Source organism: Filicampus tigris, chromosome 9, assembly GCF_054856515.1.
Source record: "Filicampus tigris isolate MCC_2025a chromosome 9, RoL_Ftig_1.0, whole genome shotgun sequence".
Classification (NCBI taxonomy): domain Eukaryota; kingdom Metazoa; phylum Chordata; class Actinopteri; order Syngnathiformes; family Syngnathidae; genus Filicampus; species Filicampus tigris.
The window spans coordinates 12,668,331-12,676,965 of NC_141225.1; positions in this window are offsets into that span (position 1 = coordinate 12,668,331).

The following is an 8,635-nucleotide window of genomic DNA, read 5'->3' on the forward strand; positions in this document are numbered from 1 at the left end:
GTATAAAATGAAGGCAACACATTTTAAGAGTCTTATTGTACTGGTTTGTGTGCATATGTTTTGCCACTCAGAATAAAACCTCAGAGTGAAATTATTCCGCTCCATTTTCATGATAACTGCGTGATTCTGATGAGGACACCTAACACACTTCATAGTTATATATTGATCCATTAGCTTTATTGATGACACTGCCGGCAGAAGGACACTCAGATGGCTAGTGTGATGTTCAACATGGCTGTAATCACACAATGCTGTGCTTTTCACTTTATTTGATGATAGTCTCAATAAAAGACAATTGCCTGCCATCCAACTTCCACATAGAGCGCACAATAGAAATGGCACTCACTCAGCAGCCACTACACTCTCACCCATTAATGAACAAGATACAGAGGTGACAGTCCGCCATGCGCTCAAGTGGCGGCTTGCTGACTGGCCACTTTAGTGCATGGAATGACTTTTATGTTGGGGCGGGTTTCGTAGTGACAGAACCCCTCCCCACCCCGCCTCTCATCGCGCCACCATACCGAGGAAAAAAACGTCAGCGCATTTATGTGTCACTTTAATCCGAGCAAGACTCCCTGCTGTTTTTGTAATGGAAAAAAATAAATGAAAAAATGGAGCGTCAGCATATGGAAGCCGCTCGGGATGCAATGTCCACTGGTGTTTGTACCCTGATCATTTTTACAGTGTTAATTTAATCATATTTTAGCAGCTGTATGCGGGTTGGCGCCTGTCATATTGACTCCGTTCTGATGACTATTAAATATTAATATGGGGAGGATGAGTGTTACCACCACCTATAGAACCTTAAATTGTATTCATTTTGGGGCATTAGACTTGACTCAAGTATCTTGAAAACTATGCATATGACTTTCTTAAGTCCTCACAGACATACTCGAACCTGATGTGAAACTTTTGGCTTTCTTTAAGAGACCATCTCTTAATATCCCGGGGCGCTTTTGTAAATGTGTTTGTTGTCTCAATATGCTTGATTTAACCAGTTGAGTCTTAATGACCTATTATCCCTAATGGCACTTTCCATATACCCTCCACTTGTTTTTATGTTCATGGCTTGCAATTCAAGGAGGAATCCTAAATTGTTCCAAAAAAGCTCATAATGTATTTTTGTCTTCAATTGGCTGCCTTGTAAAATTGCGTTTGTTCTTCAGGTTGACACACTTGTCCGTGTTGCTCAGGCAACTTTGCCGAGGTTGACAATTTATGCCTTTGATTTCCACTTTCAGTTTGTTAAGTTCACTTCCTGGACGGGCCATTAAAGTGCAGCGTCGTAAAAGTGCCCTCAGGCTTAATTAAAAATCCCTCACCGTTGAGGGCCTTGTTTGAGCTTGAACCATGACCGAAGTGTCCCGAAAAGCAGTCGACGCGCTTTGAACAGGTTACATGCAATGAGCCACGTGCGTTATTGTCCCATAGTGACATTTAACATTTACAATGGCACCTTTTTATGATCGCTGTACATTACAATATAGCAGTTTATGAGCGTTTATAGATCAAACCTCATGGGTTATTGAACTGAATTGTTGTCAAACAGCACAAGCGCTCAGTGGAAGGAGGAGTCATCAAAGTTGTTCCGTCAGTGAATTTATGTATGAACGCAATTAAATGCAACAAATCAATTGTCCATATCATCAGCCACATTTTCAACTAATATGTTTATTGCTGATAACTCGAATGTACTCTATTTAGCCGTACTTCATCCTCGGGGCACTGTGGATTTCAAGTCCGTTTATTAATATGCATTTTTGAGAAAAGTCAATGACTTTCTGTTGACTTTGTTGCATTAAAATTTCAGAAGTATGCAGCTAAGGAAAGATTTATACACGGTTGTTTAATTTCGCTCTTGATGTATGGGCAGGCACTCCGGCGACCCAGCTGTGTATACACGCAATTAAAAAAAAATCCATTGTCATGCCGCCTTTGAATCTAATGGTGGACAGGTTATGTAAAGTGTGATTCAAGTTGCAGATGCGCATCACACTTCAAACACAAAAAACATTCTGCTTTTATAAGAAAAAGGCAGTAGCAACAAACAATAATACTAAACAATCAATCCACCCACCCCTTTTAACTCATTCACTGCCATTGACAAATTTACTCGTCTTTTCACTGTCCAGCCATTCAATCCCATGAATTTATTTTTTTTTTCAAATTTTTTCAAACGTTAGGGTAAAAGTGGGTCTGAAAATGTCTGAGTTGAATATATATCACACTGAACTGCCTTGTCTTTTCCGCCACTGTGCCACCTTCCTCTCAATAAGACCATTTTCTCCACATGACATGACAGCCTGGCCTCCTCTGCCATGCCATCATCATAATCATCATCATCATCACTCCACAGTGAGCTGTAAGCAGCCAGTGTGCTTGCAATGACAGCTTGTGTTGCTACGTAACGTTGCTCCTGCTGTCTTATGTCACAAGCTGGTGGAGATCACTGAGCCTATGTGGCCAGAGGAGCAGATGGACGAAAGAAAGATGGACGCAGGCAGGCCTGTATCATTGTGGCTGTGTTTCCCATATTAGATAAGCAGATAGGAACACGGCCGCCGTTCTGTCGTTTATTACGGATGCCTGATCAGAAATGGCAAGAATGGATTTTGAGCAGATTGGTTACTTCTATCCTAAGGGTGGAGTACTCATTTTGACCCGGCAGATTGGGTTGAAGAGTGTCCACGTGAGAGATGTGGAGATACTGGCTGCGTGAAGTCTCCAGGGTAGCTTATGTATACAATGCATCATGGCCCTCCTTTCTTCTCTTCCAAGGCATTAGCCGGCCACTGTTGACACCGCATGGACGCTCCTAACGGCCTTGTCAATTGCGCTCATGTGCAAAGGGGGAGCCAAAGAAAAAAGGAATTAAAGTCGCCCGGGCTTGCGTGTGCTGGAAAGTGGCCAGCATTGCTCGCTGCCTGCTGTGAACAGATGCAGCAATGAGTCCTCCAAGTATTCTTTGACATTAAGCTTGATGCCGCACGTCGGACCTCTGGGGGTCCTTTCTTTCATATACTAATTACTCAAACAGTACTGGTCTTGAAACGACACACTTTTTGGACACTTGGGGCGGTACAGTGCTGTGGAGTTCCAGCTCCTTAGACTTTATTTCAGCCAAGAATTAACTCTGCCTCTTTTGCTTTGTTCTGTAGATTTCAATGTCATTTTTTTCAGGAAGTTACCGTGAAGTAAATTGGATGAGTATTCCGTGTCATGATGAAATTGCATTTTTTTTTTCCCCATGCTGGCATGGGTTTTCTTTGGTTACTCCGGCTTCCTCCGACATTTAAAAAACGGGATATGTGCAATATGTGCAGCCACACAGGGCGTCATTTCTGATAGCCGAGCAAAAAGGTTTCTTTTCGCATCAAGACATGAAAATCATTGCCACTTTGTGTCCCCTTGTGGAGACAGTATTCAAGGATTTTGGTAATAGAAGTATAGTGTTTGGGGGAGGAGCTAAGGTTAGCTGGCTGCCGGTAGAACGTGGCCGAAAGTGCCATGGCCGCATGTGAGTGTTTTTACTTTGTCAAGCTAAGCTATGCTAACCAGACGGCGTAGGTCTCATTCTTGCTTAAGAAAATACGATTGCAAGTTGTCATGTTCTCTACTTTTTTTCAGTTATCTTTGTCAGTGATGTATAGTGATGGGCTGAACAACTCTTCCATTAAATGCCAGACGGTACAATTCACCTGTGTATCCTCCTGTGGCTCCATGCAAAAAAATACAAATAGCTTGTGTCATTTCTTAGCCATTTCCGCGCAGTATTTTGTTCTCTTCTAATACATTTTTGAATATTAAACACGTTTTCTGTCATGGGTTTTTCATGCATTTGGAGAAAGGGAAAAGCTAACATTTTGTAGTGGACTAAGCCAATGTTTTTGTTACAGTGGGGCGGCATGGCTTAGTGGTAGAGTGGTCGTTCCCCAACCCGGAAGTCGTTATATTGTTACTCTTTACACATTTACGGGAGATAATTGGCCAGGTTCACTTAAATAGCCATCACTTTTATTAGTCATCACGACTAAGTGGTCAAAAGTCAAAGCTAATATCCCATACTAACATTGTGCTCTTTTTTTTTTCTTCTGGCTGACTGACGTGTGGGCATATCGTCGCTGTCATGTGAAAAACACTTATCTCCATTTTTTTTCATTTTCTTATTTTTACCTTAATCATGTTTCCGCGTTACAGACGTCGCATTAAAGTGAACATTTAAAACATTTCCAAAATTGGAGATAAGTGTTTTTCACAGGACAGCGACGATATACTAAATGTTTGCTGCCTGTTATAAGAACAACACGACTACTCCTATTACATCTGGAGTTTTCCCACACAAAACGGAGGGTATTTTCTTGCACATCACATTGTCAATCTTGTTTTCCTCTTTTCCCCTGTAAAAAACATGCTATTGTACACATGACCTGACAGAGCACAAACAACCTCCCAGCTGTGTTTTCTCTCTGTGAAGGTCGACTAAATTTAGACTATTATTTTTTTCCAGCCTCCTATTGGTTTGCTAAGTTACTGTCAACAGAATTTTAGTAAACAGTACTTCCAAAGAATACGTGTGTGTTTTTTTGTGTGTTACGCTTTTTTCCCTCCAGCTAAATTGAAACGAGATGTCGATTATTTTCCTTCAAAATTTAAAGCAGTCCCACTGAAGCCCACCCAGTTGCAAAACAAAACAACTAGCACCAAACACAGCGGTCCTGTAAGATACAGGTGACCCAACTTAGGAGTTTTTCAAGATATGAGCCGTCATTCGGCTTTAACTTGGGAGAAAAGATTAGAGATAAGAGTGCTGTATATGATGGCAACTCTACTCGACTCAACTCATTTCACAGCAAGCAGTAATTTGGCAGAAAGACTGATATCTCAAAGCTAACAAACAATGCAAAATGCATCAGTGTCATGGTGTTATAACCCTTTAAGCAATGAAAATTTGAACACAAATAGTGGAGCACCACATGCAAACAGATAATACAACAATACTCAGAAATATACTGTATTCTTTATCCTCTTAAACATGTTTTTTTTTTTTTGGTGGGGAGGCAGGAACAGATTAATCGTATTGTCCATTTATTTAATTTGGGAAAGTTCTGAGCTTGGTCATGGAATAAAATTGAATTTATATCTCAAGGCACCGCTCTACGGTGACTTTATGCAGATGACTTGCATTTGCGTGAGGCTACTACTGTGATGTCAATTGTGATGTCACAATTTGGCAAAATTCATGAACGGCTTGCTCGCAGACATTTCCGGATACACGTAGATGACAAAAGGGTTACATACTGTAGTTTAATTTCACACTTGATGGATGACCAGGCATGCCAGAGCCCCAACTATTCCTTATACAAACATTAAAAAGTTGCACGTCCCTTTTAATGTACGTAAGTCCACAGGGGTCCATTGTTATCTTTTAAGGTGATTGACTACTGCTACTTCCACCCTCCCTGCTCGAGTTTGAGTGAAAAACAGCAAAACAGTGACAGGAAGGAGTATATCAAGATGGGGTTCCTTTTTTAAGCATCTCTCATTGTTTCACCTCCGAGCAGCGGCGAGGAGGAGACGCAGTTCTTCCTCGCCTGACGCAAACAGGAGACACACGGACATAGACGGACCACCTTTTATCTAGTCGTCTGAATGTCATCATGTTAACGCAATTAAATTTGGAGGAAACCCACAATTTCAGTAAAAACACGTTTCCAGAAGAAGTAATCATCGCCATATAAGTCACCAAGATATAAATTCCCCAGATTTTATTGCAGCCATCATTTTTTACCTGCAGTATGTGTTGTTATAGGCCACTCTTGTTCTCTGTGGATAAATTGTCTAAAATGGCTTTTAGAGGTTGTAGAAACATGTTCAGAGGGTGGAAGCATATGCTAGTTTGCCAGTGAAGAATTTTAAACCCTACCTTAGAACATTTTCAGTCGTGCTGAACAATTAGGGGAAAAATAATTAATTGTGATTTTCCCCTCAATATTGAGATTGTGATTTAATGTGATTATTGTTTGTTTTGTTGTATTTAAAAGTGGAAGTCAACCCCCAAATTTTCTTTACAATAATATGTTCTATACAGCCCCACTAGCCTACACGCGATATTAATTATGAATATGAATTAAGAAGCAAAATCCACCCGTTTTTATCCATCTCCGGGGGCGGCCATTTTGCCACTTGCTGTCGATTGAAAATGACATCACAGTTGCCGGTATCGACCAATCGCGGCGCAGCTTCAGAAAACCGCTTAGCCGTGATTGGTCGTTACTTGATCCCTGAGCAACTGTGATGCCATTTTCAGTCGACAGTAAGTGCTGCTTAACTAATTCCCCACAATTGTTTTATTAATCAGAATGAAGAACATTTTGGGGTTAACTTCCGCTTTAAGATCAAAGCTTGCGACCTGCTTTTTTTCCCCTTTTCATCCATTTCATTCCATTCCATTGTTTGCACTATAATGTGATATATGTCTTATCAGTGGGGGTGTCCGGCCTTGTTGATGATTCCCTAAACTGATGAGTGTTTCATCGTCATCCAATTAGGAAGGTGAGTCCAATCATCACACAATATGCAGGCCAAATGAGGCGGAGCAGGTCGTACAATATGTACAATGAAGATGATGACCTCACTGGTGGGCTTGCACTTGTTCAGCTGCCGCAGGAAGTACATCCTCTCTTTCCTGTTCCTCTTTGGAGTGAAGACTGTTCCCAGTGAGTTTGTGTTCTAATTCTTCTGTTTAAAGGTTCACACCCAACTAGACTGTGAACAAGGTTTTTTTTTTTGTTGCCTTGTCTTTGCATCTTATTGGAATATAATGGCAACATGAACAAACAAGCAATTGGTCATGAAAACGCTACCGCTTTGTTTTTTGCTTGATGGAGGTGAATATGAATTGCATTTATAGCAGAATTAGCAAAGAAAAACAATCGAGGGCAATAACGATTTGCACGTCACACCACATTATAGCAGATGGCACAGTAAATATGGTAAATAAGTTTTATTAAGTGTAATGTTTCAGATAACATTTTGATATTCCACGCTGCAACGAGCGGTGCAAGCCACTAGCAAGCTTGCAAGCTAACAGGCCTGGGCCTAGCCTATTAATGAAAACTAAGATAAGAATTAAACTAAAATGAAAATTTGCAATACAAATTGGAGGTTATGATTTGATGCTTACTGATCTGAAGTTTTGGCAGAATATTTTTGCCACAATTTGGGAATTAATCGTGCAACGTCAGCGTCATTCGGCTTTAGATGGATGTTGCACTGTACTGTTCATGGGTTTTGATTGAGTTTAAACCGTTTAGCAAAGTTGCTACTTTAAGTAATTTACTGAAAGTGGACAATATCATTAGCATGAATGCTTGTCCCTCAGTATTCACTCCGTAATTATTCTTTTGATAGTCACGGATGCTGAGTCAAACTTTCTCGAACACTGCTACCCTTTTAATGCAACCATCTGAGAAATACATGTGTCAATGCTCTAACAAAAGTACCGGTGTTGTAATCCCCAACACACACATCTAGTTATGTCTAAATTATGAACAATGAATGCCAATAGAGGCTTGGATGAGTATTTGGTGGTCCTGATATTTCATTAATTTTGTGGGTATAAACATTTCCCGCCTACACTTGTGTGGGTCACCTCATATTTTTTTCTTCATTATGTTTATGCAATGAGCTGTCATTACACTCTGATCCCTTTATTGACTTGGTATACAATTATAGAACCATCCAATGGGGGTCAAAATTGGAGGCATGTTCTGACTATCAATAAGACCAACACTGATATTGCTGTTTAAAGCCATGAGAAGGATTATTGAATTTGCGGGAATTTAGCTGACTAGTAAAATATATGTAATGTGTCAATGAGCTACTGGGAATTGTTTCACTTGTTACAACGCATAGGCTACACGGTTAAAAAAAAAAAAGGGCCTGACTTTACTGCTGGTGAGCCGCAACTGTATTTCAGGCTGTTTACATGTGAACGTCATTTCTGTAGGGATGTGAGGTTTGCTTGTTCAGGAAACAGGGAGAGCAGCTTCCTGTTATGTAGATTGTTGTTCGATATTCCGACTATAAGGTGTGTATTTGTGTAGGTATGGGAATGGATTCAAGTAGCATGTAATCCAAACAAATATGGTTATTTTTTTTAATCTCAATATCACAATTTCATTCTCATGACATTGCACCGACTCATTATGTATCTTCTTTTGCAAAATAAAAGTATTTGTAAAGGGGAGTCAAGTCTCTGTCTGCAGGGTTGTTTGTCTTTTGAATGTATTGTATAAAGAACGTGATACTGTATGTTAATAGGTCTAATAGGTCAAAGATACATATTTTGTTTCTGCCATAGAAGGCAGAGGAACTATGCGATATCCCCTAGTCCCAACAATTAGCGTTAGAAAGTACGGTCGAATATACTTGCATATTAATTGATATATTTCAATAGGTATTTTTAAAAAAGTGACCAAGGTAAATCAATGTTGTGATGTAAAGTATAATGACAACAATAATAATAAAGTCATGGGTTTTCTCCTGAATAATAAATACAATTTTAATAATCATGTTCATTATTATTTCCGCAGTTGTGTCGATGTTAAATGTGTATTTATTATTATCATTG